The 8,429-nt window shown below is 42.5% G+C and overlaps 3 non-coding genes across 3 annotated transcripts; 1 reads left to right on the forward strand and 2 right to left on the reverse strand.

Annotated features, from left to right (window-relative positions):
• The first annotated feature begins 237 nt into the window (after nt 1–237).
• Nucleotides 238–307, forward strand: TRNAD-GUC (transfer RNA aspartic acid (anticodon GUC)). Its single transcript has one exon. It is a non-coding gene; the product is annotated as a tRNA-Asp (tRNA).
• A 4,143-nt stretch (nt 308–4,450) lies between these two features.
• On the reverse strand, nt 4,451–4,523 carry TRNAD-GUC (transfer RNA aspartic acid (anticodon GUC)). The gene has a single exon. It is a non-coding gene; the product is annotated as a tRNA-Asp (tRNA).
• A 2,571-nt stretch (nt 4,524–7,094) lies between these two features.
• Nucleotides 7,095–7,167, reverse strand: TRNAD-GUC (transfer RNA aspartic acid (anticodon GUC)). The gene has a single exon. It is a non-coding gene; the product is annotated as a tRNA-Asp (tRNA).
• Nucleotides 7,168–8,429: the final 1,262 nt, after the last annotated feature.

Consider the following 8,429-nt stretch of genomic DNA (forward strand, 5'->3'; position numbering starts at 1 on the left):
CCACCCGGGAGAGGTGTTGTGGGGTCTCAGATGTAATGTAAAAAGTCAAAACTTTTCCACAATACGTGAGAACCATCTAATTTCTGAGCTTCCGTGGCTCAATGGTTAGCGCGTTCGGCTGCTATTCAAAAGACTGGTGGTTTGAGCCCTCCCAGGAGCGGTGATGAAACGTCTCAGATGTAACGTAAAATGTCAGAGTTTTCCCACAATACCTGACGAGCATTTAATTTTTGGGCTTCCGTGGCGCAATGGTTAGCGCGTTCAGCTGTCAACCGAAAGGTTGGTGGTTCGAGCCCACCCAGAAGAGTTGCTGTGGGGTCTCAGATTTAGCGTAAAAATTCAAAACTTTTCCACAATACGTAATAACCAGTTCATTTCTGAGCCTCTGTGGCTCAATGGTAAGCGCGTTCGGGTTTTATCCAATAGGTTGGTGGTTCGAGCCCACCTGGGAACGGTGTTTTGGAATCTCAAATGCAACGTAGAAAGCCAAAGTTTTTCCACAATACCTGGCGACCATTTAATTTTTGGGCGTCCGTGGCGCCATGGTTAGCGCGTTCGGCTGTTAACCGAAAGGTTGGTGGTTCGAGCCCACCCGGGAGAGGTGTTAAGAGGTCTCAGATGTGACGTAAATAGTCAAGGTTTTTACACAATACCTGACGAGCATTTAATTTTTGGGCTTCCGTGGCGCAATGATTAGCGCGTTCAGCTGTTAATCGAAAGGTTGAAGGTTCGAGGAGAGGTGTTGTGGGGTCTCAGATGTAGCGTAAAATATCAAAACTTTTCCACAATACGTGACAATCGTTTAATTTCTGAGCTTCCGTGGCTCAATGGTTAGCGCGTTTGGCTGTTAACCGAAAGGTTGGTGGTTCGAGCCCAACCGGGAGAGGTGTTGTAGGGTCTCAGATGTAACGTAATAAGTCAAAAAAAAATCAAATTCAAAAATGTTTATTTTTTACTTTTCATTACATTACAGTTTGCTACGGGGCTAAGTCACATTGTGACTTGTAAGCCCCGTGCCTATCTGCTTAATTTAATTTAACAATTTAATTTAATCAAATAAAAAATAGATTTAACAATGGTGTCTTATAATAACTCGTGTTAAAGATTCATGAAAAAAGATTTAATGAATATATGTTATATCCACTTAAAATTGAACAGTGGCATGGTATATTATAAAATATTTAACAATTGGTTATGCCAAAGGTGGCTTTATAAAAACAAATTAAATAAAAAAGTAAAGGTTTTATTATTTTTTTCTAATATTAGTGATTTTATAGTCTTTTTAAATCTAGTTAAAGTCGGTTTTGCTTGAATTTCAGGTGATATTGTGTTATATAATTTTATTCCCGTATAAAAGATAGACGTGAATTTTTTTGAGGTGTTACATTTAGGTAAATCTAATAGCTCTAGTGATCTAGTATGTCTATTTTTCTGCTTCTGTTTTAGTAGGCTATTTTCCCGCCTAATGTTTGTGTATATGAAACATAAGCTATTATACTGTATACTCTCTTGTATGTTTAAAATTTTTGCCCTTGTAAAATACTCTTGGGTATGGTCTCTAAATGACAAATTATAAATTGATCTAATTGCCCTTTTTTGTAGGATATGTATCCTATTTTTATTAGCTTTTGTTGTGTTGCCCCAGAATTGTATTCCATAAGAGAACACCGAATTAAATAATGCGTGGTATATTTCAATTAGGATATTTCTGGGTACCATTTTTCTACAATGGTAAAGCAATCCATTCACTCGGGCTAATTTTGAGCTGGTTATATTGACATGACTGTCCCAGGTTAGGTGTTTATCAAAGTATAGGCCTAGATATTTGTATTTATCTACTATTTTAATTTTTTCCTTATTAAGTTCGATACCATTTAGTACCCTACTGACATCTCTACCCCTATTATGGAATATAATGCCTTCCGTCTTTTTTATATTAAGGAGAAGCCCATTATCTGTGATCCACTTAAATATCTTATCTAGGTAGTGGTTTGATTGATCTATTGCATTTATTGGGTTTGCGGATTTATATAAAAGGAGCGCGTCATCTGCGTACATGAACATGTTACCAGACGGTGCCTGTTTAATGAGGTCATTTATGAATAGATTAAATAAGAGTGGTGATATTATAGAGCCCTGCGGGACTCCCGATATTAATTGACTTGGCGCAGATAAATCCCTTCCCACTCTAGTGTAGCATTGTCTATTTTCTAGGTAGCTTTTTAGCCACGCACTTGCACTTCCTCTGATCCCTTGTTTGTATAGTTTGTTTAGTAGATGTTCGTGATCTACACTATCGAAAGCTTTTCGTAGATCCAGAAAAACGCCCACACAGATTTCACTTTGATCAAGTGCCTCTAGTATATACTTGTATGCTCCCCCTAATGCTTCCATTGTACCATTCCCACTACGGAAACCAAGTCTTAACTTATCCACAATACCTGACAACCACTTAATTTCTGAGCTTCCGTGGCTCAATGGTTAGCGCGTTCGGCTGTTAACCAATAGGTTGGTGGTTCGAATTCATCCGGGAGCGGTGTTGTGAGGTCTCAGATGTAACGTAAAATACCAGAGTTTTTCCACAATACCTGACGAACATTTAATTTTTGGGCTTCCGTGGCGCAATGATTAGCGCGTTCAGCTGTTAATCGAAAGGTTGGTGGTTCGAGCAAAAAGTATAAAAATAATGGTTTCAGTGAATATATATGAAAATAGTGAAGAAATACTCAAAATATGCTTCTTTGGCCGTGAAACGTCGATTTTGAAAATGTTATTAAAAATCGAGGTAAATTTTTAATTATTGTTCAATCGAGATGAAATCACTTTTAATGAGTGTTTTATAGGGAATTAAGCTGAATTCGGTCAAACATTTCTCCAGAAAAAAATGCATTCAAAAGTGTACCGAAAAAATCGCATGTTTTTCTTCTTCAAGATACAAAATCCGTGACAACGATTTCTTATTGAAAAATTTAATTTTAACAGTTTTTTGATTGAATATCGTTACATTTGCTTGAATTAAAGCAAAAAGTATAAAAATAATGGTTTCAGTGAAGATTTCCAAAATTTTTCGAAGTTCTCGAACCAAGTCTAATTTTCACAATATTGTCCAATTAACGTAATTTTTCCCGAGCACGTAATTAGTCCTGGGTTTCGGCACCATTTTATGTTGCGACTTCCATCCCAACATAAGAGTTTGTGATACCCTTCTGATATCACATCGGCGGACTGAAACACCGATCTAAATCCCTAACTTATTTGTGTGTCTTTATTCAATAACGAAGAAGCTCCAAATGCAATCGTCAATAATTTCTTTTATTGTTGTATTGTCTGTCAAATTATACTCAAATCAACATATCTTTACATTAATTTTCCTTAAAACACGTCCGTTTATCTAAAGTTCTAAGTCTTTCTTTTACAACCTCTCTCGGCAGAGTCGGTTTGCATTCTATATTGTCCGATGGTAACAAGCGCTCTTTCTCCATCAAGAGTCCAATACGTTCTACTCAGGCTTTGCTTTTGCTAGTTTTAACACAAAGTTCAAGTTTTACCCCCTAATATTGTTACCAAGCGATCCCCAATATTCGTCACTCCGAAGTTTTATGACTTTACAGGGCCAGAGGGCCTTTTAACATCCTAGTAGCAAAAACCATCCGTCGAACCATTCAAATCCATTACTATAGCCTTTACAATAGTGCAGTATTTCTTAGCAATTACAGGCCTTGCCATACGACAGTTCTTATTTTGGTTTTGAGTACAATGTTATGTTAAAGGTCTTTACATAAAAAACATATCAAACATAAGTATTCTCTATAAGTAAACCTTAACTAATCTTATCTAAACTGTATCTAAACTAAATTCGGACCTTAAAAATCCATAACTTCTGCTTATGGGAAAAAAGGTCCTGGGAAAACCCCAGTGGGGAAAACCATTAATTTCAATAATTATTTAAGTCTAAAGGACCAGGCTCGTTGTGGATCGCCGGATTCTACAATCTCAGATCCTACAACACCTCTCCCGGGTGGGCTCGAACCACCAACCTTTCGGTAAACAACCGAACGCGCTAACCATTGAGCCACGCAAGCTCAGAAATTAAATGGTTGTCACGTATTGTGGAAAAGTTTTGACTTTTTACGCTACATCTGAGACCCCACAACACCTCTCCCGGGTGGGCTCGAACCACCAACCTTTCGAGTAACAGCTGAACGCGCTAACCATTGCGCCACGGAAGCCCAAAAATAAAATGTTCGTCAGGTATTGTATAAAAACCTTGACTTTTTACGTTACATCTGAGACGTCACAACACCGCTCCCGGGAGAGCTAAAACCACCCGTCATTTGAATAGCAGCTGAACGAGCTAACCATTGCGCCACGGAAGCTCAGAAATTAAATGGTTGTCAGGTATAGTGGAAAAGTTATCACTTTTCACGCTACATCTGAGACCCCACAGAACCTCTCCCGGGTGGGCTCGAACCACCAACCTTTCGGTTGACAGCCGAACGCGCTAACCATTGCGCCTCGGAAGCCAAAAATTAAATGGTCGTCTGGTATTGTGGAAACACATGGACTTTTTACGTTACATTTGAGATCCCAAAACACCGCTCACGAGTGGGCTCGAACCACCAACCTATTGGTTAACAGCCGAACGCGCAAACCATTGAGCCACGGAAGCTCAGAAAATAAATGATCGTCAGGTATTGTGGAAAAACTTTGGCTTTCTACTTTACATTTGAGATCCCAAAACACCGCTCCCGGGTGGGCTCGAACCACCAACCTATTGGTTAACAGCCAAACGCGCTAACCATTGAGCCCCGGAAACTCAGAAAATAAATGGTTGTCAGGTATTGTGGAAAAATTATCACCTTTCACGCTACATCTGAGACCCCACATCACCTCTCCCGGGTGGGCTCGAACCACCAAGCTTTCTGTTAACAGCCAAACGCGCTAACCATTGCACCACGGAAGCCCAAAAATTAAATGGTCGTCAGGTATTGTGGAAAAACTTTTGCTATTTACGTTACATCTGAGACCCCACAACACCTCTCCCGGGTGGGCCCGAACCACTAACCTTTCGGTTAACAGCCGAACGCGCTAACCATGGCACCACGGACTCCCAAAAATTATATGGTCGCCAGGTATTGTGGAAAAACTTTGGCTTTCTACGTTACATTTGAGATTCCAAAACACCGTTCCCGGGTGGGCTCGAACCACCAACCTATTGGTTAACAGCCGAACGCTCTAACCATTGATCCACGGAAGCTCAGAAAATAAATGGTCGTCAGGTATTGTGGAAAAACTTTGGCTTTCTACGTTACATTTGAGATCCCAAAACACCGCTCCCGGGTTTCCTCGAACCACCAACCTATTGGTTAACAGCCGAACGCGCTAAGCATTGAGCCACAGAAGCTCAGAAATGAAATGGTTATTACGTATTGTGGAAAAGTTTTGAATTTTTACGCTAAATCTGAGACCCCACAGCAACTCTTCTGGGTGGGCTCGAACCACCAACCTTTCGGTTGACAGCTGAACGCGCTAACCATTGAACAACGGAAGATCTGAAATTAAATGGTTGTCAGGTATTCTGGAAAAGTTATGACTTTTCACGCTACATCTGAGACCCCACAACACCTCTCCCGGGTGGGCTCGAACGACCAACCTTTCGGTTAACAGCCGAACGCGCTAACCATTGCGCCACGGAAGCCCAAAAATTAAATGCTCGTCAGGTATTGTGTAAAAACCTTGACTTATTACGTCACATCTGAGACCTCACAACACCGCTCCCGGATGGGCTCGAACCACTAACCTATTGGTAACAGCTGAACGCGCTAACCATTGCCCTACGGAAGCCCAAAAATTAAATGCTCGTCAGGTATTGTGTAAAAACCTTGACTTTTTACGTCACATCTGAGACCTCACAACACCGCTCCCGGATGGGCTCGAACCACCAACCTATTGGTTAACAGCCGAACGCGCTAACCATTGCCCCACGGAAGACCAAAAGTTAAATGCTCGTCAGGTATTGTGTAAAAACCTTGACTTTTTACGTCACATCTGAGACCTCACAACACCGCTCCCGGATGGGCTCGAACCACCAACCTATTGGATAACAGCCGAACGCGCTAACCATTGAGCCACGGAAGCTCAGAAATTAAATGGTTGTCACGTATTGTGGAAAAGTTTTGACTTTTTACGCTACATCTGAGACCCCACAACACCTCTCCCGGGTGGGCTCGAACCTTCAACCTTTCGATTATCAGCTGAACGGGCTAATCATTGCGCCACGGAAGCCCAAAAATTAAATTTTCGTCAGGTTTTGTGGAAAAACTCTGACATTTTACGTTACATCTGAGACCTCACAACACCGCTCCCGGATGGGCTCGAACCACCAACGTATTGGTTAACAGCCGAACGCGCTAACCATTGAGCCACGGAAGCTCAGAAATTAAATGGTTGTCAGGTATTGTGGATAAGTTATGACTTATTACGTTACATCTGAGACCCTACAACACCTCTCCCGGTTGGGCTCGAACCACCAACCTTTCGGTTAACAGCTGAACGCGCTAACCATTGCGCCAAGGAAGCCCAAAAATTAAATGGCCGTCAGGTATTGTGGAAAAACTTTGGCTTTCTACGTTACATTTGAGATCCCACAACACCGCTCCCGGATGGGCTCGAACCACCAACCTATTGGTTAACAGCCGAACGCGCTAACCATTGAGCCACGCAAGCTCAGAAATTAAATGGTTGTCACGTATTGTGGAAAAGTTTTGACTTTTTACGCTACATCTGAGACCCCACAACACCTCTCCCGGGTGGGCTCGAACCACCAACCTTTCGAGTAACAGCTGAACGCGCTAACCATTGCGCCACGGAAGCCCAAAAATAAAATGTTCGTCAGGTATTGTATAAAAACCTTGACTTTTTACGTTACATCTGAGACGTCACAACACCGCTCCCGGGAGAGCTAAAACCACCCGTCATTTGAATAGCAGCTGAACGAGCTAACCATTGCGCCACGGAAGCTCAGAAATTAAATGGTTGTCAGGTATAGTGGAAAAGTTATCACTTTTCACGCTACATCTGAGACCCCACAGAACCTCTCCCGGGTGGGCTCGAACCACCAACCTTTCGGTTGACAGCCGAACGCGCTAACCATTGCGCCTCGGAAGCCAAAAATTAAATGGTCGTCTGGTATTGTGGAAACACATGGACTTTTTACGTTACATTTGAGATCCCAAAACACCGCTCACGAGTGGGCTCGAACCACCAACCTATTGGTTAACAGCCGAACGCGCAAACCATTGAGCCACGGAAGCTCAGAAAATAAATGATCGTCAGGTATTGTGGAAAAACTTTGGCTTTCTACTTTACATTTGAGATCCCAAAACACCGCTCCCGGGTGGGCTCGAACCACCAACCTATTGGTTAACAGCCAAACGCGCTAACCATTGAGCCCCGGAAACTCAGAAAATAAATGGTTGTCAGGTATTGTGGAAAAATTATCACCTTTCACGCTACATCTGAGACCCCACATCACCTCTCCCGGGTGGGCTCGAACCACCAAGCTTTCTGTTAACAGCCAAACGCGCTAACCATTGCACCACGGAAGCCCAAAAATTAAATGGTCGTCAGGTATTGTGGAAAAACTTTTGCTATTTACGTTACATCTGAGACCCCACAACACCTCTCCCGGGTGGGCCCGAACCACTAACCTTTCGGTTAACAGCCGAACGCGCTAACCATGGCACCACGGACTCCCAAAAATTATATGGTCGCCAGGTATTGTGGAAAAACTTTGGCTTTCTACGTTACATTTGAGATTCCAAAACACCGTTCCCGGGTGGGCTCGAACCACCAACCTATTGGTTAACAGCCGAACGCTCTAACCATTGATCCACGGAAGCTCAGAAAATAAATGGTCGTCAGGTATTGTGGAAAAACTTTGGCTTTCTACGTTACATTTGAGATCCCAAAACACCGCTCCCGGGTTTCCTCGAACCACCAACCTATTGGTTAACAGCCGAACGCGCTAAGCATTGAGCCACAGAAGCTCAGAAATGAAATGGTTATTACGTATTGTGGAAAAGTTTTGAATTTTTACGCTAAATCTGAGACCCCACAGCAACTCTTCTGGGTGGGCTCGAACCACCAACCTTTCGGTTGACAGCTGAACGCGCTAACCATTGAACAACGGAAGATCTGAAATTAAATGGTTGTCAGGTATTCTGGAAAAGTTATGACTTTTCACGCTACATCTGAGACCCCACAACACCTCTCCCGGGTGGGCTCGAACGACCAACCTTTCGGTTAACAGCCGAACGCGCTAACCATTGCGCCACGGAAGCCAAAAATTAAATGGTCGTCAGGTATTGTGGAAACACATGGACTTTTTACGTTACATTTGAGATCCCAAAACACCGCTCCCGAGTGGG

This window comes from Phalangium opilio, unplaced genomic scaffold (assembly GCF_054372755.1).
Source record: "Phalangium opilio isolate 3A_F unplaced genomic scaffold, DU_Popi_V2 ptg001421l_1, whole genome shotgun sequence".
Classification (NCBI taxonomy): Eukaryota; Metazoa; Arthropoda; class Arachnida; order Opiliones; family Phalangiidae; genus Phalangium; species Phalangium opilio.